Source organism: Monodelphis domestica, chromosome 1 (assembly GCF_027887165.1).
Source record: "Monodelphis domestica isolate mMonDom1 chromosome 1, mMonDom1.pri, whole genome shotgun sequence".
NCBI classification, from domain to species: domain Eukaryota; kingdom Metazoa; phylum Chordata; class Mammalia; order Didelphimorphia; family Didelphidae; genus Monodelphis; species Monodelphis domestica.
The window spans coordinates 669,250,650-669,274,438 of record NC_077227.1 but is presented as its reverse complement, the minus strand read 5'-3'; positions in this window follow the sequence as shown (position 1 = coordinate 669,274,438).

Sequence of the window (23,789 nt, the reverse complement as noted above, 5' to 3'; positions counted from 1 at the left end):
TCATCAACCCACCTGGTGAAGAAGAGCATCCAGAAACACATCTACGGATCCAAGCACTGGAAGAGCAGTGCTTTGGGCTCATGACTGACCTTATCCCATCTAAAACCATCAGAGATTTGGAATGTATGTTGGCATTGTCAGCATTGTTGAGGGCAACACTGAAGTAATACCTTTCCTGTGCCTGACCTTGAAGATGTTGCAGCAACAACCAGAGAATGACATCATTGTTAAGTTCATTAAAAATGAACATTCGGTGTATGTATGTCTATATGATGGAACACCCGTATATGAGGTTGAAGGGCACTACTATTGACTGCTATAAGTATCTGGGTCCTCTGAACCTTTGATCGGGGATGTTTTTTTTTCAGATGGATCCCAACAGGACAGTATTCACTGATATACCCAAAATGTTTTCTTGAACTGCTGAATGGAGAGGAGATCTATGATGTCCTGTTGCAGATCCTGAAGTGCTGCTATGGGCTAGTGGACTCTTGACTCAGCTACTTGTAGGAGGACACAGGTGGCCTCAAATATATTTTGGATAGGTATGGGGCTATAGTCAAGGTGGTTTCCCCAAGAGAATATATATCTGCCCTTGATTATCTCCCATATCTTTCTTGGGAGGCATTAGAGCCCAGAATGATTCCATGTAGAATACTAAATTTAAAATTTCCATATAAAATTATATGAATAATTTTAAAGAAAATACATTCACTTTTCCATTCTTCTCTTCTATTTCCTATATGACTTTTCTTATGAAATATTTTTCTCACTCTAACCCCATTTGGGGACTGTCCATGTCCACTCATGTCATGAAAACCCCACATGAGAAAAACAAAACAAAACAAAAAATGAATTAAGGGAACACGAGAGTCTTAGTCTGGGAATCCTCTGTCTTTAACAAATATGGTGGTGAGAATTATAGATTTTTTCAGATGTTGTCTTTTTCTTACAAAAACTTCAGGCTTTTTTTCCATACATTTTGATTGGTTCCTATGTTTAATAGCTAGATCTCATTATTGCTTCCATTCCCTCTACTGTAAGTCAACTCAAGAATCATTGTTAAAATGAATATTTCCTAAATCCATTTTATATAGTCCTTCTTAGCTAAAATTATTTAGTCTTTCATTTGCACAGATATAAGTATAGAACAATTACCTTAGAGAATAAAAAGTTACTTATTGGAGGTTTCAATGTCTACATGAAGGCTGAGTTAATGTTGAAGAACACCAGAAATTCAATTAAAGATATTTTTATTAATTTTTTTAATTTTTATAATGCATATATAACATATGCATATATTTACATGCTTATATATATATATATTACCTATATAGTTCATTTATTATTATTCAAATAATTTATAATATATATCACACAAATATTATTGCTTTCAATAGCCTAAAAATGCACTAAGGTTTTTAGACTATCTGATATTCAACAACATTTATTGACTGCCAACTATTCAGATCTATAAATGTAAATAAGTCTTGAGATTTAGTTCTTGACCTGGGTTCAAATGCCACCTCTTATAGTTCACCACTTGTATGACCATGAACATGTCCCTAAGCCCCTCTTATGATTAGGGTACTCATCTGTAAAATGAACAGATAGTTTAGTTGGACTGTGGGAACCCTTCCAGTTATAGAACTATAAGCCTGTGATTTCTAAGGTCCCTTCCATTTCTCATATCTATGATCTAAGAGTTGCTTATTTCATGATAAGGAAGTATGGCAAAAATAGAAAGAGGCCTCAGTTAGGTGTCAGGATATTTGGCATCATCTACTAGACCTTCCCAGCTCAGATGAGTGCTATCTGTTTGATCTTCACATCACTTACTCTCTCTTTTATATGAAAATATTTTAAGCACTTTGTAAGAATTAAACATTAATTAAACTCTTTTTTCTTGTCACCCCAGGATTAGTTTTGGATTTTTAAAAGAATAGTATATTAAATAAGAAAGCTAATTCTCTAGTGAATTGGGTTTTGCTTCAAATACCATTCTTTTGTTTGATAAAGAACAAGGCCTAAAGTCTATCTGTATAAGGGCTATGAGTCTCCTCACTCCTTAGCACCCTGGGAAGATGCTTGCCTTGTTTCCTGGAGACTAGAAGTCTGGTCTCTAATCTGGTCTGAGGTCAGGTTTATCTAACCAGGAAGACTCAGAAAAAAAAAAGTGATGTCAAGAGGTTATGTTATGAATTTAGTAAACTCCGTGGTTTATCTGGCTAAAAAGCAACCATCTACGGAGAAATGAGGTGATCAGTGAGCTTGGATTAGTTAAGGAAGAAGGTAAGTAAAGGGGAGAGCATGCCATATGGCTGTGTGCCTTTTCTTTCTCTGACCTGCTTTTTACTCTGTAATAAATGATTATAAATTAATGTAGAGCCTCCAGAGAATTTTAATCTTAACAACTTGAAGACAATTATTGTATGATGCCTAGGTTTTCTCTTCTGTAGCTGAACATCTCCTAGTTCCCTCAACTGATCAAAATATGGCATCTTACTTGAGGCTCTTTGCAAATCTGGTTTTCCTTCACTGACTGTTTTCCAGCTTAATAGTACTCTTCCTAAATGTAGCACGGAGCACCAAACACAAATGCCAGATAGAGTATAGGGGGGCCAGAAAAAAGTAGGACTCTCATTTCTCCAAGCCTCAACACTACACTTCTTAATGTTAAGATTTCATTAAAATTTTTTGGTTTCCACGGCACATTGTTGACTCTTATAAAATTTGTAATCCATGAAGTTCCTTAAATATTTTATATACAGGCCACTAGCCAATCACACTTTCCCCATCTTACATTTTCAAAGTTGAGGTTTTTTTTTCCATTTACCTATAAGACTTTTTTTTAATTTATCCCTGTTCAATGTCATCATATCAATTTAACAATGTGTTTGTTCTAGTTAATCAAAACATTTAGAGATACTAACTTGTCAATTCAGTGTGCCTGCCAATCCCACCTAAATATGTATTATCTTCAATTTTTTTAAACCCTTACCTTCTGCCTATTGGTTCTAAGGCAGAAGAGTCATAAGGGTTTGGTAATGGAGGTTAAATGACGTGCCCAGAATCATACAGCTAGGAAGTATCAGAAGCCAGATTTGAACCCAGGACCTCCCATCTCTTAGTCTGGCTCTTAATCCACTGAGCCACCCATTTGCCCCCTTATCCACAAATTTGATAAGCATACTATTTATTCTTTTATCTAAGCCTTTGAAAAAAATGGTAAATAAGAGACACTTTTATAGATCTCTGAAACACTTGAGACCTCTTCAATGTTGATACCCAACTAATAATGATTAATTACCCTTTGGGTTCAGCCAACCATTCTTTTAGTTTTTTTTAAGATTTTTTTTTTCACTTCTATCCTCTCAATATGATTATATGTAAGAATGATGTATTAATGGGGGTCTAGAACCAACTTAAGTGAAAACCTGGAGTCCCCAAATCGAGTAATGCATCAAAATTATATAGCGTGGTTAATCATTCTTCTTTAGGGTACCTCTCTTTATTAGTTTTTATAAGGACTCCTAACAAGAACACAGTGACACAATCTAGCTCCATGACAAAGTATTAATGGAGAAATAACATAGTCCTGAGGTAGGTATAAGAAGAAGTAAATAGAAGAAGTGAATGTTTCAATAATGTAATTACTGCATAATTTTCTGAAGTGCAAGTTATACTTACTTATCTCATTGATCATTGCTGAGAGCTGCTCAGCAAAGCACACACACACACACACACACACACACATATGGTGCAATATTCACTAAAACATCTTTTTCTGTCAAAGAAATTTGTTAAGAAAAATATGGCTCTGAGGTTAAAAGTAAACAAAAAAACAACAATAACAACAAAGTTCCCCTTCCATTGCTTTAGTGGTGAAGGAGGTACAACAGAGAAGAGCAAAATGGGCAAAATAAGTCTCTGGTCAAAGTGCAACTTTTTAATATATTGTTTGTTAGTGCTAGAATTAAATTTTTGGATGGTTTGATATAAGGAATTTTCTCTGCCAATCAAGATTATTTGGTAATATATTACAGTGTATTTTCTTTGCAAATTAGAGATCAAGAAACTTGTTGGAAGCATGCATAGGTCTGTTCTAAAACAATATGGTTTCAGGACTTCATATTTTGAAAAATTACTGATTCACTGCCCTTTGTACCCTTGTTAATATGGATTGTATCAATCAATATTCACTACATTAGAAATTAGACGTCTTAGTATTGTTATGAAAATAGCTTTAAGCATATATCCTCAATATTCCAAGCAAGTTCCAGACAACACTTGTAGAATGTATAGGTTAAAAGATTTGCTTAAGTTTCAACATTAAAGGTAAAATTTGAACTCAGGTCTTTCTGAGTGTGAGTCTGTTTTTCTCTCTACTATCTAATTATTTTATGTAACTATTTTAATAACTAAAATATAAAATATTCTTTAACATGTTGACACTGAACTTCTTAAGGTTTCCAATGGTCATTGCTATTAGAATGGTATTAATTAGCATGACATATAAACACCTACATGGGAAAAGAGAAGAGTTCTAAAGACTACAAGTCCCAATTGTGTTTTTTTTTCTTTTTTTTTCTTTTTAATATATTTTATTTGATCATTTCCAAGCATTATTCGTTAAAGACATAGATCATTTTCTTTTCCTCCCCCCCCCCACCCCCCATAGCCGACGCGTAAGTCCACTGGGCATTAGATGTTTTCTTGATTTGAACCCATTGCTTTGTTGATAGTATTTGCATTAGAGTGTTCATTTAGAGTCTATCCTCTGTCATGTCCCCTCAACCTCTGTATTCAGGCAGTTGCTTTTTCTCGGTGTTTCCACTCCCATAGTTTATCCTTTGCTTATGAATGGTGTTTTTTTCTCCTGGGTCCCTGCAAGTTGTTCAGGGACATTACACCGCCACTAATGGAGAAGTCCATTAAGTTCGATGATACCACAGTGTGTTTGTCTCTGTGTACAATGTTCTCCTGGTTCTGCTCCTCTCGCTCTGCATCACTTCCTGGAGGTTGTTCCAGTCTCCATGGAATTCCTCCACTTTATTATTCCTTTTAGCACAATAGTACTCCATCACCAACATATACCACAGTTTGTTCAGCCATTCCCCAATTGATGGGCATCCCCTCATTTTCCAGTTTTGGGCCACCACAAAGAGCGCAGCTATGAATATTTTTGTACAAGTCTTTGTGTCCATTATCTCTTTGGGGTACAGACCCAGCAGTGCTATGGCTGGGTCAAAGGGTAGATATTCTTTTAGCACCCTTTGGGCATAGTTCCAAATTGCCCTCCAGAATGGTTGGATCAGTTCACAGCTCCACCAGCAATGAATTAATGTCCCTATTTTGCCACATCCCCTCCAGCATTCATTACTTTCCTTTGCTGTTATGTTAGCCAATCTGCTAGGTGTGAGGTGATACCTCAGAGTTGTTTTGATTTGCATCTCTCTGATTATAAGAGATGTAGAACACTTCTTCATGTGCTTGTTGATAGTTTTGATTTCTTTATCTGAGAACTGCCTATCCATTTCCCTTGCCCATTTATCAATTGGAGAATGGCTTGATTTTGTGTACAATTGATTTAGCTCTTTATAAATATGAGTAATTAAACCTTTGTCAGAGGTTTCTATGAAGATTTTTTCCCAATTTGTTGTTTCCCTTCTGATTTTAGTTATATTGGTTTTGTTTGTACAAAAGCTTTTTAGTTTGATGTAGTCAAAATTATTTATTTTACATTTTGTGATTCTTTCTATATCTTGCTTGGTTTTAAAGCCTTTCCCCTCCCAAAGGTCTGACATGTATACTATTCTGTGTTTACCCAATTTACTTATGGTTTCCTTCTTTATGTTTAAGTCACTCACCCATTTTGAATTTATCTTGGTGTAGGGTGTGAGGTGTTGATCTATTCCTAGTCTCTCCCACACTGTCTTCCAATTTTCCCAGCAGTTTTTATCGAATAGTGGATTTTTGTCCCAAAAGCTGGGATCTTTGGGTTTATTGTATACTGTCTTGCTGAGGTCGCTTTCCCCCAGTCTATTCCACTGATCTTCCTTTCTGTTTCTTAGCCAGTACCAAATTGTTTTGATGACTGCTGCTTTGTAATATAGTTTTAGGTCAGGGACTGCAAGGCCCCCATCATATGTGTTTTTTTTTCATTATTTCCCTGGATATCCTTGATCTTTTGTTCTTCCAAATGAACTTTGTTATGGTTTTTTCTAAATCAGTGAAGAAGTATTTTGGTAGTTCAATGGGTATGGCACTAAATAGATAAATAAGTTTGGGTAGGATGGTCATTTTTATTATATTGGCTCGTTCTATCCATGAGCAGTTAATGTTTTTCCATTTGTTCAAGTCTAGTTTTAGTTGTGTGGCGAGTGTTTTGTAGTTGTGTTCATATAGTTCCTGTGTTTGTCTTGGGAGGTAGATTCCTAGGTATTTTATTTTGTCTAAGGTGATTTTGAATGGGATTTCTCTTTCTAGTTCTTGCTGCTGAGCTGTGTTGGAGATATATAGAAAAGCTGATGATTTATGTGGGTTTATTTTGTATCCTGCAACTTTGCTAAAGTTGTTGATTATTTCAATTAGCTTTTTGGTTGAATCTCTAGCATTCTTTAAGTAGACCATCATGTCATCCGCAAAGAGTGATAACTTGGTCTCCTCCTTGCCTATTTTGATGCCTTCAATTCCTTTATCTTCTCTAATTGCTACTGCTAGTGTTTCTAGTACAATGTCAAATAGTAGAGGTGATAATGGGCATCCTTGTTTCACTCCTGATCTTATTGGGAATGCATCTAGTTTATCCCCATTGCAGATGATATTAGCTGTTGGTTTTAGATATATACTGTTTATTATTTTTAGGAATGACCCTTCTATTCCTATGCTTTCTAGTGTTTTTAATAGGAATGGGTGTTGTATTTTATCAAAGGCTTTTTCTGCATCTATTGAAATAATCATGTGATTCTTGCTAGTTTGCTTGTTGATGTGGTCAATTATGTGGATGGTTTTCCTAATGTTGAACCAGCCCTGCATCCCTGGTATGAATCCTACTTGATCATGGTGAATGATCCTTCTGATCACTTGCTGGAGTCTTTTTGCTAGTATCCTATTTAAGATTTTTGCATCTATATTCATTAGGGAGATTGGCCTATAGTTTTCTTTCTCTGTTTTTGACCTGCCTGGTTTTGGAATCAGTACCATGTTTGTGTCGTAAAAGGAGTTTGGTAGAACTCCCTCTTTGTTTATTATGTCAAATAGTTTGTATAGTATTGGGATTAACTGTTCTCTGAATGTTTGAATTCACAGGTGAATCCATCAGGCCCTGGGGACTTTTTCTTAGGAAGTTCTTTGATGGCTTGTTGGATTTCAATTTCTGATATGGGATTATTTAGGAATTCTATTTCCTCTTCTGTTAGTCTAGGCAGTTTGTATTTTTGTATATATTCATCCATTTCTCCTAAATTGGTGTATTTATTGCCATATAATTGGGCAAAGTAATTTCTAATGATTGCCTTAATTTCCTCCTCATTGGAGGTGCTGTCCCCCTTTTCATCTTTAATGCTGTGAATTTGCTTTTCTTCCTTCCTTTTTTTAACTAGATTGACCAGTACCTTGTCTATTTTGTTTGTTTTTTCAAAGTACCAGCTTCTTGTCTCATTTATTAAATCAATAGTTCTATCACTTTCGATTTTATTAATTTCTCCCTTAATTTTTAGGATTTCTAATTTGGTTTTCTGCTGGGGGTTTTTAATTTGATCGCTTTCCAGTTTTTTCATTTGCATTTCCAATTGATTGATCTCTGCTCTCCCTTGTTTGTTAATATAAGCATTCAGGGATATGAATTTACCTCTGATTACCGCTTTGGCTGCATCCCAAAAGGTTTGAAAGGATGTTTCGCCATTGTCATTTTCCTCGATGAAATTATTAATTGTTTCTATGATTTCTTCTTTAACTAAACGGTTTTGGAGTATCATATTGTTTAATTTCCAATTGGTTTTAGATTTGGTTTTCCATGTACCATTACTAATCATTATTTTTATTGCCTTGTGATCTGAGAAGGCTGCATTCATTATTTCTGCTTTTCTGCATTTGTGTGCTATGTTTCTGTGACCTAATGTATGGTCAATTTTTGTGAATGTGCCATGTGGTGCTGAGAAGAAGGTGTATTCCTTTTTATCCCTATTTATTTTTCTCCATATGTCTATTAATTCTAATTTTTCTAAGATTTCATTCACTTCTTTTACCTCTTTCTTATTTATTTTTTGATTTGATTTATCTAAATTTGATAATGGTTGGTTTAAGTCTCCCACTAGTATGGTTTTATTGTCTATTTCTTCCTTCAATTCTCCTAGTTTCTCCATTAGAAATTTGGGTGCTATATTATTTGGTGCATACATATTGATTAATGATATTTCCTCATTGTCTATAGTCCCTTTTAACAAAATATAATTACCTTCCCTATCCCTTTTGATCAGGTCTATTTTTGAATTGGCTTTATCAGATATCATGATTACCACTCCTGCCTTCTTTCTATCAGTTGAGGCCCAGAAGGTCTTACTCCATCCTTTAATTCTGACCTTGTGGGTGTCAACCCGCCTCATGTGTGTTTCTTGAAGACAACATATGGTAGGGTTTTGGATTCTAATCCATTCTGCTATTCGTCTACGTTTTATGGGTGAGTTCATCCCATTCACGCCCAAAGTTATGATTGTCATTTGTGGACTCCCTGGCATTTTGATAGCCTTCCCTAATTCTAACTTTTTCTTCTTCGGCTCTACCTTTTAGTCCAGTGATTTACTTTGAATCAGTGCCCCTTGTCCCCTCCCTTGATGTTTCCCTTTTTAGTCCCTCCCTTTTTGTTCCCTCCCCCTCCCCCCTCTCTTTCCCTCCCTTTTTGTTCTCCCTCTCCCCCTCCCCCCCTTGGTTTTCCCTTCTCCTTACCCTTGTTGGGTAAGATAGAATTCAAGATCCCAATGGATCTGGATGTTTTTCCCTCTCAGAGTTGATTTCCCTGAGATTGAGGTTTAAGTAAACCCCCCCCCTCTTCCTCTCCTTCTTTTAGGAGTTTTCTTCCCCTCCCCTTCCCATGTTAATCTTTGTGTGAGAACCATTATTCTATTTGGTCTTTCTTTACCCCCTATTTATACATTACATTTTCCCCACATGTTAGTATACATAGGTTGATATAAATGTAGTCCTTATAGAAGAGAGTTTGAGTAAAAGAAGAAGATAACATTTTCCCCTTTCCTTAATATTTACCTTTTCAGGTATTCCTTGCTCTTTGATTTTTGGTATCAAACTTTCCACAGAGCTCTGGTCTTTTCTTTGCAAAAAGTTGGAAGTCTTCTATTTTGTTGAATGCCCATACTTTCCCTTGGAAGTATATAGTCAGTTTTGCTGGGTAGCTGATTCTTGGTTGGAGACCCAGCTCTCTTGCCTTTCTGAAGATCATGTTCCATGCCTTACGATCATTCAGAGTAGAACTTGCAAGGTCTTGTGTGACCCTGATTGGCATTCCTTTATATCTAAATTGTCTTTTTCTGGCTTCCTGTAGGATTTTTTCTTTTGTTTGATAGCTTTGGAATTTGGCAATTACATTCCTGGGAGTTGTCTTTTGGGGGTTTAGTGTAGAAGGTGTTCTGTGAGCTCTGTCAGTGGCTGTATTGCCCCCTTGTTCTAGAATCTCTGGGCAATTTTCTTTGATTATATCTTGTATCACCATGTCCAGTTTGGTGTTTATTTCTGGCTTTTCTGGGAGTCCAATTATTCTTAAATTATCCCTTCTCCCCCTATTTTCCAGATCTATCACCTTGTCGGTGAGATATTTTATGTTCTCTTCTAATTTCTTGGTATTTTGGCTTTGCTTTATTGATTCTTGCTCTTTTACACGATCGTTGTCTTCCAGCTGCCTGATTCTGGCCTTTAAAGCCTGGTTTTCTTTTACAGTTTGGTCAAACTGGTTTTGTAGATGCGTGAATTTCTTTTGCATTATTTCCAACTTTTCCTCCCAGAAGGCTTCCATCTTTTTGGTCATTTCTGATTCAAATTCTTCATAGGTTTGTGGAGAGTTTCCATTTCCTTTGGAAGGTTTTGGAGCATTTTCTTTTATATTATCTTCTGTCTGCTCTGTATTTTGTATTTTGGCTCCATAGAATGTGTCCAAAGTCGCCCCTTTCTTCTTATTTTTCTTGGTATTTTGGGGCTTCTGTGGTTCTGTGGAGTTTGCCATTTCTGAATGTGGAGGATTAGTTTTTCTTGTCTCTGTCTGGTGTTCAGAGGCTTTAGTCCTGGGCAGATGGTTCTATGAGCTTTCCCTGGGTTAAACTGAATATGCCTCACTGGAACTGGAATGGAAGTTTCGGACCACGAGGTCACACTCTCCCCCCGGCTCGCTTTCCGGAAGTTGCCTTCAGAATCGCTGGCCGTGAGGCTGTTTTGTCAGCCTGCGGGGGGATGGGCTGCAGCTAGCCCAAGCTCTAGGGCAAGGACTTTCACTGAGACTTGGATAGCAGGATCCAGCCCGTGAGGCTGTCTTGCCCGCCCTGAGGGTTGCTGTTGTTTCGACCAGCTCTCTGCAGTGGAAGCCCCAGGCAGTAACTTTCACCGGGACTGTAGAAGGCCCTGAGGGTTCTGCTTTCTGAGCCCGGCCCGGCTGCGGCTTCCGGGAGCCTTGGACTCTGCGCTCCTACCCCTGAGGTCCAAGTGATCTCTGGTTCTGGCTTTTAAGGGGAGCCATACCTTTTGATCCGGGTCCAGGTCCAGGAGGAGGGTTCCCAGGGTCTGTGCTGTTGATCGTTTTGAATTTCGGCGCCTTAGGAGTTTATCGTTTGAGATCGGTCGGGAAGGGTTTTCAGGAGATCTGAGCTTTAGCTTTCTCTAAGCCGCCATCTTAACCGGAAGTCCCCAATTGTGTTTTAATTAGAAATTTGATCAGAGAAATCAACACTTCAATAAATATTCAATGTAGGTCTATAATTTGCCCAATTGTTTTGCCCTGGATGACAAAAATGAGCAATATAGTCATACTAAATTTAGGGAATTTCATAAATGGATTTAGCCTTAGTACTGTTGTTCTTTTATAGATGGATGAAGTAAGACTCAAATAGATTGAAAGGTTTATGTAATATGATATGAAGAATAAATATTAGTGCTTGACTTAGGACCTGGAAAATTTATCCTCTTAAGGAATTTATTATTATGAAATTGGAAACCTAAGTTGCATATTTGAAACTACTGAGTGGAAACCAGAAGTAAAATACAAGACAACTTTGAGACCCTGGGACTCTGTCTAAGCCAACAGATGAGCACCTTATACCCACCCTTTAGTCCCAAGGCCTGAGACCAGCATTCAGGGAGTCCATGAAGTCCATAGTGCTTGACATTTTAAGGATGAATAGAAACACCTAGGCACAGGGCAAATTGGCTTACATTGCTCTAAGTCCTGCAAGCCATCAGTAAAGGAAACTAAATCAACAGTTTTTAGAACTCCCAGCCACAGGCATAAAAAGACTAGGGAAATGAGCAAACAGCAAAGGAAACACTTAATCATAGAAAATTTCTATGGGGACAAAAAAGATCAAGGGCCAGCCTCATAAGGGAACCACAGTGAGATCAAAGCAGCCACATGCAAAACATCAAAGAAACATGGGAACTGGTCTGAAGCACTGGTAGACATCAAAAAGGAATTTAAAAATCAAATAAGTGAGTTGGAAGGAAAATGGGGGAAAGAAATGAAAATAATGTCAAAAGAAAATAGCTTAAAAGCAAAATTGGTCAAATGGAAAAAAGAAGCATAGAAACCAAATGAAGAAAAGAGTTAATTAAAGATCAGAATATAACTTCTGGAAAAAAAATAGATTAAAAAAAGAAGAAGAAAAGAGTTCCTTTAAAAATTTGAATTTACCAAATGGGAAAAAAAAAGATCAAAAGAATGAAATATCAAAATTATCAAGGGAACTAATGAAAAAAAGTGTGAAGAATGGTGGTAATGGGACCAGATCTTAAGCTATATTATAATGCAATAATCATAAAAACAGTCTGGTACTGGCTAAAAAACAGAATGATGGATATATGGAAGATATTAAGGATAAATGACCTAAATAATTATGTGTTTGAGAAACTCAAAGATCCCAGCTTTTGGTATAAGTACTCAATATTTGATGAATGCTGTTTTGAAAAATTGGAAAACAGTGGTAGGTATAGATCAATATCTCATGCCCTATACCAGCATTGGTGAAGTATTGGCATATGTGCCTGGCCAGTACAAAAGGAGCTGCTCTATTCTCCCTCTTCTCAGCATCAGAGGACAATTTTTTTCATGCCCAAACCCTCTGACCAGCTGTCCAAAGTGAGCACTGCCTTCCTCCACTCTCCAGAGTAATACAGGGATTATAAGCCACTTGAAATTACAGTCTGGGCACACAAAGTTGAAAACTTTTGCCATTGCTTCTCTTTACCAACATTATGACAAAATGTGTATAAGATTTAGACATAAGAGGTTATATTGTAAAAAAAAAAATTAGGAGGAAATAAACTAGTTTAACTCTTAGATATCTGGAAAAGGGAAAATTTTATGGCCAAACAAAATATAGAAAACATTATAAAATGTAAAATTAATAATTTTCATTATATTAGATTTATAAAAGTTTTGTACAAACAAAACCAATGAAGCCAAGACTATAGGGGAAACAACAGATGGAGAAAAATGATAATATATTTCTCTGATAAAGGTTTCATTTCTCACATATATAAAGAACTAAATCAAAATTAAAAAAAAATAGTCATTCCCCAACTGACAAATGGTCAAATGGTATGAAAAGGCAGTTTTCATATGAAGAAATAAAGCTATCCATAATCAGATGAAAAATTTTCCAAAATATCTCCTGATTAGAGAAATGCAAATTAAAACAATTCTAAGGTGTAAAGATTAAAATTTAGGGATTGGGGAGACTGAGGCAGAGAGAAACTAGTTTCTCTCTGCAAGGAGTATCATATTTTTTAGAGGTTTATTAAGGATTAACGATTAAAGAAAATACAGGATAGGAAAACTTGCATAGGCCAGAGGACTAGAGAAGACCTCACCTACATTATGGAAAGAGCCACGTCTGCTCCAAAACAGAAGTCCAAAAAGAAAAAAGAGACCTCAAAAGCCTTTGCAATCAGCTTAAGTACCGTCTCGATCTTGCCTACCTCAGAATTCCATGAGATTACAAAGCATTTTGGGGAAGTGGAACAAGGACTTGTGGGGATTGAAGTCCAGAGTTCAAATCTCAATTTTACATACCCCCATTTGATCCTCTGGGAAGAAGTCCTTCCCCAAAGGATCATAAAAACATAATCAATTTAAAGATTACAATAATATGAGGATAAGAGAAAAAAAGAACCAAAACCAAAAATTGCTGAACACATTGACAAAGAGCCAGTTAGGGGGCAGTCCCCTTTGGCATGAAAGTATACATACAAATAAATGTTCAATCAACCACACCCAAAGTTCATTTTTGTGCAGCTTGTGGTCTGGAGGCTTCTTCATGGTGGTTTCTCCAACAGTTCAGTTCTGGATTCAGAGAGGTAGCATCTTCTTTACCTAAAATTCTTCTCAAAAGGAATTTAAACTTTGAAATTTAAATAATGATATTTTTACATTCCGCCTTTAAGAGGGTGATTTAAAAAAAGGATCACTTATGGATGCATGGCTGAGGTATGAGGTATATGAATCAATTGGCAAGAGATATTAAAAAGACATCAGAAAAATCCAAAGAAAAAAAGAAAAAACTCTGGATGAAAATATAGACTATCAAAGTCTTATGTGTAAAGATTCCAAGTAAAGAAAAATAAATCTATAACAGGTCCTTGTATCAGGGTCCAATTAAAATGATCAAAGCAATGATGCATTTACCCAGTCAGTAGCCAGAACTACAGAAAGGTAGCACACTATGGAAGGCAGAAAAGGGGACCAGATTATAGAAGCCAAGTAGGAGCCAAGTTTTGGGGATACTCCTCTGTGAGTATCTTCAGAGTGAGTGTGGACACAAGGAAGGCCTATGTCTAGCAATGATAAACACAGTAACCTCAAGTCTTCACACTAGGTTCAAGACCTTTGTATTGGCCTAGAAGTGTATCAATCTATCCTGGATTGGCTTTTCTTTGGCTCTGTGCAATGGCTCTTTTGTGTATATCTTGTCCTGGAATCAGACAGAATCATTAAGCAAAGTCCCATAATTTATTTAAATAATTAGTGGCATCATTTTTATAGTCACAAGCTTTTGGGGCATGAATTGACAAATGTATTTCAAACTTGTAGTACTGAAAAATCAAAACCTTAATGCTGGTGACATGTGCTTTAAATATAAAAAGGAGAAAAAAACTGAAACAGTATATTGCACATGCAAGAAAAATATAATAATAAAAGAGCTTTAAAAAATTCAAAAATGTAGGTTATAATCATTGACACTCTGTGTCAGCTAAGAAAATATAGAATACAAGACTTTCTCACCAAAAATTAGATCCATTTCCTCTTTGTATCTGGCCATGATCACTGTGAGTAGAAGGCAAATGAATTGAGAGAGGTAACCTTTTTTTTCATTTTTAAAAATACAGTAGTACAAATATGTAGTTATCAAAATCCCCAAATTCTCAATAGCCCAATTACTTACAATAGCAAACAAACACACTTTCATATTTCACATAAGTTGATGTATGGCATTTAAAAGCCTATGAACTGATAGATATTTGTCACATTTTTTTACAAATGTAGCAAATCTTTCAACCTTGGTAATAAACATATTTTTTAAACAAAGTAAAGCTCATCTTGGGTTAAGAACATAATCAAGAAATCTATATATCATTCTGGTGCAAGTAAAGTAGTGAGCTGAAGAGTATAAATAAAGGGGTGCTCCTTTTTCTTGGAGGCTTTTTAGGGGTACAAATGCCCTGAGATTAACTGCCCCAACTTCCATTCACATATTTAGAAATGCGGGAAGGTTGGGGGTTATAAAATGTATTTCACTTCAGGTACTAGAATGGGCCTTACCTCATGGTAGGGGCAGGCAAAAATAACCAGATTGTTAAAAAAAAATCCAAAAATCATATTTAAAAACCCTTAAAATCAGTTGAGATATTTAGCATATTAAAATTTCCAAAGATTGTTATAGCAATTGTAACCAGTTCTGAAGTCCATCTATCCTCGGCAAAATAGAAAAAAGCTTTTTTTTTCTTTTTTTTTTAATATGGGCTTAATTACAATACTATTTGTTCAGCACAGTTATAGGGGAAAAAAAAACAACAGAATTTTAAAACTCAGTACATTCAAAATAAATTCAATCTACCTTCAGTGTAAGAGAATAATATTGAATCCAGTAACATATGAATTTAACATCACAAAGTTAAACCTTAAACAAAACAATCAGGAAAAATGCAATAGAGTACAGAGATTTTTATAAACCATTGGAGTCTGAAATGCCTTAAAATTTCCAGTCTTTAAGTTCCTTGGGTTTTTATCCATTTAAATGTCTAAATTGTCCGAAGGCAGAGTAGTAAGGGCTAGGCAATGGAGTTTAAGGGATCTGCTCAGGGCCCCACAGTTGGGAAGTATCTGAGGCCAGATTTTAACCCAGATCCGCATGTCTTTAGGCCTGGCTATTAGTTTGCTGAGCCACCCATTTGCCTCCCCAAAGTTAAAGTTGAATCTTTGGGCTGAGTCTGCTCCCTGACAGGCAGGTGAAGTCAATGAAATTAGCAAAAGAGTCAAAAGGTATCCTTTTAAACAGCCCATTGCTATGAAGTTTCTGTTTGAAAAAATCTGTTTCTTCTCTGCTATGAACCCACTGTGGTCAATACCCCATCCACGTGGAGGCTTAGCCTAAGGGAAAATTACCCGTTCTCCTTTCCCTCTTGTCTCTCCCCTATGCCCACATGGCCAATACTGTTACCAGCTGGTCGCAATGAGTCCTGAGCGATCTGCTCCAAGGGGCTGGGGTCAAGCTCATGGGTCTGGGGCACAGAAACAGGCAGGCAGGGCCCGGAGATCGGGTACCAGGCTATTGCAATCTTGGTTGAATCAGGTGGGCCAGGTGAGCAAGAGAAAGACCGCTGGGCCGGGGCAGCCGGGGTGGGGCTGGGAGAAGCGGCTGTCCGAAGAGGATGGCAGCTGCAGGCAGGCAGGAGCTGATCAACAGCTTTGCAAGGGTAAAAAAAAGGCAAGCAGGGCCGGGAGCTTGGGCACCAGGTGAGAGGCTGCAGAAGCAGGAGCAACTTATATCTATCAGATTGGTCAATATGACAGTAAAGAAAAATGATAAATGTTGGAGATGTGGCAAAACTTGGGTATTAATGAATATTAATAATAAATAATTTGAACCAGGAAAACATTATAGTCAATAACAGCAATATTGTGCAATATACAACTGTGATAGATTTAGATATTATAGGTGATACAATGATCCAAGAAAATTCTGAGGAAATAATGATAAAGAACGCTATCTACTTCCAGAGAAAGGTTCCTTGGAATCAGAATGTGGATAGAAGAATACAATTTTTAATTGTTTATTTGGGTTTTATGATTTGAGGTTTTAGTTTTATAAGATTAGTAACTTACAAAAATGAACAAATATGGAAATATGTTTTACTTGATAATACATGTATGACCCAGATCAAATCAGCTATCAACATTGGGAGGGGAAAGGGAAAGGAGAAGGGAGGTGAATTCTATTATATAACAAGAAAATTCATGTGGAAATTTGTTATTATATGTAATTTGTAAAAAAACAGGAAAATTAAATTTAAAAGAGAAACTAATGGGATGTGATATAAAGCATATAGTGATAAAATATGTTAAATTTCTTCAATAATTCAGAATGTGGAGAGCTCATTATAGACAAGTTCATGAAGGATTCATAGATATTGTATGATGAGATAGATCATAAAGAATGAGTAGAATTTGGTTCACTAGAGAGGAATATTACTCTCCATGAATATTATACTTAATAGAAGAAAGTCACTATGCCTGACCTAAGGCTAAAGCTAAATGATAAATATTAATGCAAAGTGGTGTTTTTAATCTGAGAAATCCTATTGAGGTATGTTATAATGATGTCAATAATTGTATTATGACTATGGAAGTTTATGGACTATCCTATACAAAGATAAAATAGATTAGGAAGGAAGGAGATCTCATATTGCATGTAACACTGGTAGTCAATAATGACAATAGTAATAATAATGATGATGATAACAATACCTACATTTTAAGCACACTGTTTTGCAAAATGTTCTATCTGTCACTTTTCAGCCTCAGAACTCTTTGTTTGCTCTTATGATCTCCATATTACTGATATGGAAGCTGAGGGTGAGAGAAACTAAAATATTTTCTCAGAGTTACAGCTAGTAAGTAGTAAGACTCAAACTTAGCTTTTCCTGATTCCAAGTCCAGTGCTCATGTGAGTAGATGCATGTACTAGAAAGGAGAAGTATGGTAGCAAAGAGAAAGGATATAAATAATAATGATAAGTAATATTAATAAAGTGATTACTTTGTGCTAGATATTATGCTAAATGTTCTACAATAATTATTTTATTTGAGCTTCACAAACCTCAAAGGTAAATGCTATAATTATCTCTATTCTATAGATGAGAAAACTAAGACAAATTAAGGTTGTGACTTGTCCAAGGTCATGCAGCTAATACATGTCATAGTTGGGATTTGAACTGAGGTCTTTCTCACTCCAAGCCTAAGGGGAGCTCTATCCATTATGCCAAAACTAAAAGGACATTGTGGCAAACTACTACTCTTCCTTATCTCACAAAGTAGAAGGAAATGAGTGATAACTTTTAAGGGGAAAAAATAGTCATGGAATGACTATGATATAGTAGTCTTGATGGCAATGGTGGAATTTAATTATCTAGACATATTCAAGAAGAATGACAATATTTAAAATGGGAGTCTTTAGCTTAAGGTATAAAAATCTATTTGTTAATATTTTTTAAAACTACTTTAATGTTATTAGTTTATTTTGTAACCCAATTATTTTATTTTTATATAAAAAAGTTATTCCGCCAAGGGATTTATATACTTCCCTAAGATAGCAAAAAAAAAAGTTCATGACATTAAAAAATGTTAACAAGTAAGAATGGAAATTATAATGAGATAAACACAGGAGAAGTAATGTGATACTCTTGAAAAAATACTGTTTCTACCATCAAAGTATCTGGCTTCAAATTTCTCCTCTGACTTTTTATCTGTTTACAAGCCACATAAATTCTCATTCTGAAACTATAAAATGGGATGGGATATAAGGCTGTAATTTAAACAGATGATCCCAGAGAACCTTTCTAGCTCTAGATTTTTTTGATCCATTGAAATATTTGCAGTGAGAGTTTGTGAGTTGAAGAAGGCTCTTTTAACTATTTCCTCTTGAAGAAAAAGTCAAGAATAGACCAATATATCTCTATTCACTTGGACTAGCTCAGTGAATGAACTTTTGTTTTTAAATATACATTATAAATATATATATGCACATATATGCAGTCTGTATGTCCATATAATTTTTCATGATTCTTTTCTGACATTTTGTAATCCATATGCTTTCCATTCCTCCCACTCCAATCCTGTCACCAAGACAGCAGGTGATATGATATAGCTAGTAAATTTGTTATCAAATGATACATGTTTCCATGTTTGCTCATGTTATGAAATGACACATTTCACTTACACAGAGAAAACAATCATGGTAGAAATAAAGTACAGAAGGATACGCTTCAATCTGAATTCAAACTACATCAGTTCTTCCTGTGACAGTGGATACAGTGGACAACCTTTTTCATGAGTCTCTTCAGATTGTCCTGCATCCTTGCATTGCTGATAATGGTGAAGTCATTCACAGTTAATCATAGAACATGATTGCTGTGACTTTGTACAAGGAAGTGGACTGAATACTATATACTTCTCCCATCTCTTTCTTCAGAAAGGGGAGGAAAATCCAAAGACTCCAGGCAGGAGACCACTCTGAAGTTATTTATTTTAGTGTCTAGGGGAAAAGTCCCATTTCATCACTACCCTTTGTTTTTGTCTAAAATGCTAAGGCAGACAAAAATGCAAATTACAAGTAAATCCATAAAATACTCTGAACCCTTAAACAATCTATTGAATATCAAGCAGACAGGCTGATTTCCCAACTAGTTGAATCTGATGTTCTTAATCTTCTCTAGGGTTCCCCTATCTTCAAATATTCTGTTACAAACAAAGAAAGAACAACAGTGACAACAAAAATATCTCAAATCAGGATGCATTTCAAATATTCTTTTTCTATAAACCATTTTTAAAGCTCTAAAAATATTCAAGACAAAAAATAGCAAAGAAACCTTTAGGGGTGAACCTTGACACTTGTTATCTGGGGAAAGAAAAAAAAATAGAAGCAGAGAGTAAAGAAGATTCACCATTGTTTCAGTGGTCTCTCTTAGAAGCTATAATTAGGTCAGTCTAACCTGAATTCTTTTAATAGACTGAAGCCAGAGAAAGGAAAAATAAGTCCAAGCATAGTAACACTGAGAGACAGTCTCCTGGAAAACTGTCTTCTCTCTGCCATGGCTACTGCCTCTGCTGTTGTCTCATGTCCTATCCTGTCTCCAAATATTCTTCCCACTTTTCTGTCTCACTCCAAAGAAATTTCTTAAACTATTAAGCTGTATCTGAAATGAAAAACAATACCCTTGTTGTCTAATACTGCTCTGAGTCCTTCCTTCCTCAGTGGGAAAGTATAATTCCTAATATCTTTATGAGTTTAGGTTCCTTCCAATATCAGTCAATCTAAGTTTATCCAGATAAACTTCTTTGGAATTAAAACAGGATACTGTTGAAAAAGGTGGCTCTCTATACAGAGGGAATTTAGTAACCAGAACAGATTTTTAAAATATATAAGGATATAACAATTCTGGAGAGCAATATGGAACCATGCCATGAAGGCCATAAAACTATGTGTCAACCCAGGACCTCCCAACCCTGGACCTGGCTCTCAATCCTCTGAGTCACCTAGATGCCCCTATAAAATTATTTCTAGTAGTTCTTTTTGTGCTGTCAAAGGATTGGAAACTTAAGGGATATCTATCACTTAGGAAGTGACTGAAAATTTTGTTTCATATGATTTTAATGGAAAATGTTGTGCCATAAGAAAATGATGAAGAGGGCAGAATGATCACACAAAAAAATCTCACAAATAAATCTATCAAGAATTATATGAATTGAATCAAAGTGAACTGAGCAGAACCAGGAGGACATTGTACAAAGTAATATATGACAATTAACTGTGAATGAATTAACTATTATAAGCAATGCAACAACCCAGAGCAACTCCAAAGTACTCATGATGAAAAACCCTTTTCATCACCATGCAAGGAAGTGATGGAGTTTGAATGCAGATTGAATCATACCATTCTTAACTTTATTTCCTTCATTATTTTATGTGAATTAGCTATATATGCCTATTTCACAACATGATTAACATGCAAATATGCAATATATAATAACAGATATACAACTTATATAATATTATCTCACCTTTCAGGGAAGGGGATGAAATGGGAGGGAAGAAGAAATGGATCATGGGTCATAAAATGTCAGATGATTATTAAACATTGTATCAATATATAATCTGGAAAATTTAAGAAACATGACAACAAAAAGTTAAAATTAAAAAGACATAAAAGGAGACAAAGACAAGCATCTGAGTATAAATACCAAAATAAAAATATGCTATTAAAAAAAAGACTAAAGAAGACATGGACTATTGTTCAAGATGTATAGGTCAATGACAATGGATGACTAAGATAATGTCTAACTATTCAACTTTAGTTTTATCTATCAAGAATAATAATTTTCATAAAAAAGTTGGATAGAATTGAGTGAAAAGGAAATAAAACAAAACAAAAGGGAAATTAAAAGAAATTACTCTCTAGGAGTTAAAACTATCTGCATTTCATCAGACTAAATCATGATGCCTTGTAAGAACTGGAAGTTAAGACTACTATGAATAAGGTGATTTTTGAAAAATTATGGAAAATTGAAGTTGTGACAAGATTGGAGATGAGAAAATGCTGTAAATTTTGTAAACAAAGAAGATATATAGATATAATACTATATATCAATACATCTGATAGGACAGCCTATAAAAGGATAATTTGGGAACATTTAAAAAGGAAGTGATGGCCATAAGTAGCAGCAAATATAAATGATACATTTAATTCCTTTTTAAAAATTAACAAAGCTATTAGATTTTAACCCAACATTAGGTAGTCTGCCAAGAGGTCTTGAATAAAAAGGGACAGTTTTAGAGATGACCAAACTGAACTCCAAAGAGATGAAGAATTTCTCTCCTCTTATGATTTTTGTGATATAATCCAATGCTTTACTGATTTCATTTAAAAAAATTACCTTATTAAATATAATTTAGATTGCTATTTTTGCAAGTGTACTAGGCTTTTATAATTAAAGAGCAAATAATATGAAATCGAGGATTATATTTTGAAATGCTCTATAGATATTTCCTCTCTTAACCTACCACCATGCCAAACATTGTGGTAGAATAGAGGTCACTTGGTAACTGCTACTTGAAGCAGCATTCCAGCTTTAAGTACTATAAAATACAAGAATAACAATGACTGTATCTAGAATTCTGTTTTTGAAGGGTTTTGACACCAGAGATGACAGAATGAATGTTGTAGAAAGAACACTATATTAAGTATGAGAAGATCTGGCTTTGAATGTTGACTTTATCTCTAATGAATTAAGTGACCTTCCTCTGTCTAGAGGAAGACTGGTCTTCCTCTATCAAATGAAATTTAAAGTTAGAGTATCAAAGTTCTTTGTTATGATTCTTTTTCTAATTTTATCAAGCAAGAAATATAAGACCTCAATATAGATCTTTCTCCTATTAACCAATATTAATATGTACTTTTTAAACACTATCACCTTCTATATTAAAATAACTTCATTCATTTATAATTTTGTCAATTATACATAGGTCTGGATGAGTGTGAATCAATGAATCCTGTGAAATGATCACATCATTTGAATTTAAGCTATATATTTCTATTCAGTTGGAATCTATTGCCATAATTTCATATAACAATAAATTCTGAATAGTGAGAATTAAAATACTTGTGAATATATCACTGTGGTTCATTATTGGTATTAATTGAGACCCAGTAATACTAAATTGCCCCTTAAATCTGTCATTAATGAAGAAGATAACTTATGGAATAGCCTCAAATTTAATTACCATCTCCTTCTATTTCTACCATTTTCAAAAGTAATATTTAGAAAACATGAAGGAGAGTCTATTTTCCTTCTTAAAATAATTTCAAATAATGAACATTTTAAAAATCTGCATCTTTTGCTTTTTTTCCCATTTTGCTCACAACACTTGATAAATCACAGGAACACGAGAAACTAATTCGGCTTACAATCTCTTTTTTATTAGGTTTTTAATCTGGCCTTTAATAAAATGTTCAAACTCACTCTGGGAAAATTACAAAATGGTGAGAAATTCAACATTTAGTATATTTTCTCTGCTCTAAAATAATGTGCTATTTTTATTGGTTTATAAGTTATATTAATTTCAGTCTAACAGAAAGCACAATACTCTAGTCAATTTATATTACATAAACTTATAACTCATTAATGTATTCAGGTTCTCTATCTGGGTATTAGACTTACCTTTTCAGTAATATTTTCAAGGATTATTATTTCATAGATTTTAAAACACATTTGGGAATCTCATGTTAGATATGATATCTTCATAGAGTTTCAATTAGTAACAACAGTGTGTGGGGAAGCTGGCACAAAATATTCACAAAACTCATTCTTAATTCAGTTAAGCAGGATAGGGTGGCAGAAACATTCTGGGATATTTGCTAACTGGAAGGAGAATCGGCAACAGATAAAGGAACAACTCTACTAGAATGCAATCAATAGGGGTAGGGTAGTGGGATTGAGAAACCAACTGAGAGTTTCTCAATTAGATTAATAATACTTACTAACTGGACAGTATTTCAACTGTTCCCATGCTTCTGATGATCTAAAAATGATATTAATAACCCTCTAATTTCTGGCATCCTGGCAGAGGGCCACATTTGACCTATTCTAGTTATACCTATATGGCTCTACTTCTAATGTGCCATATTTTCAAACTCACACTATGGTGGTTTAAAAAAAAATTAGTAATTTCAATGAGGGAATAATGACAAAATTGTTTTCTGGGAATACTACCATTAGGACTAGTCGATGCAAAAAGATAAGATAAGGATGTTTCACCTTTCTGCCCTGTTAGTATTTATTTTCTTCATCTACTCTTGATTCATCCCCTAAATATCTTTTTTTGTTTGTTTTACAGTCCTTAAAAGTCTCTGACTCCAAGTAGTTAACTAGTCTACCAAAAATATATAAAGTATTATCTCACAAGGCATAAAATATGCTGTAATTACTTTTTTAATAGAGGTCTTAGAGACAAGGCAGCTTTCAAAATCCAAAAGTCAATAGATGTGTGTCTATACACATATGTTTATGTACATGTGCTTTTACATATATATACACGCATACATATAACAGTGGAATTGTAATTGCTACATTTGGAATTTTGGGAATGAAGAACCTCTTTTCAGAATTCTGGCATGTTGCAAAGACAATTCGATTTGGGATCAGAGGACTTAGCTTTGAATATGGCATCTACAACTTATTGCTTGTGTGCCCATGGAAGAAGCATTTCATTTCTTTTATTTGCAAAGTGAAAGGATTTGATT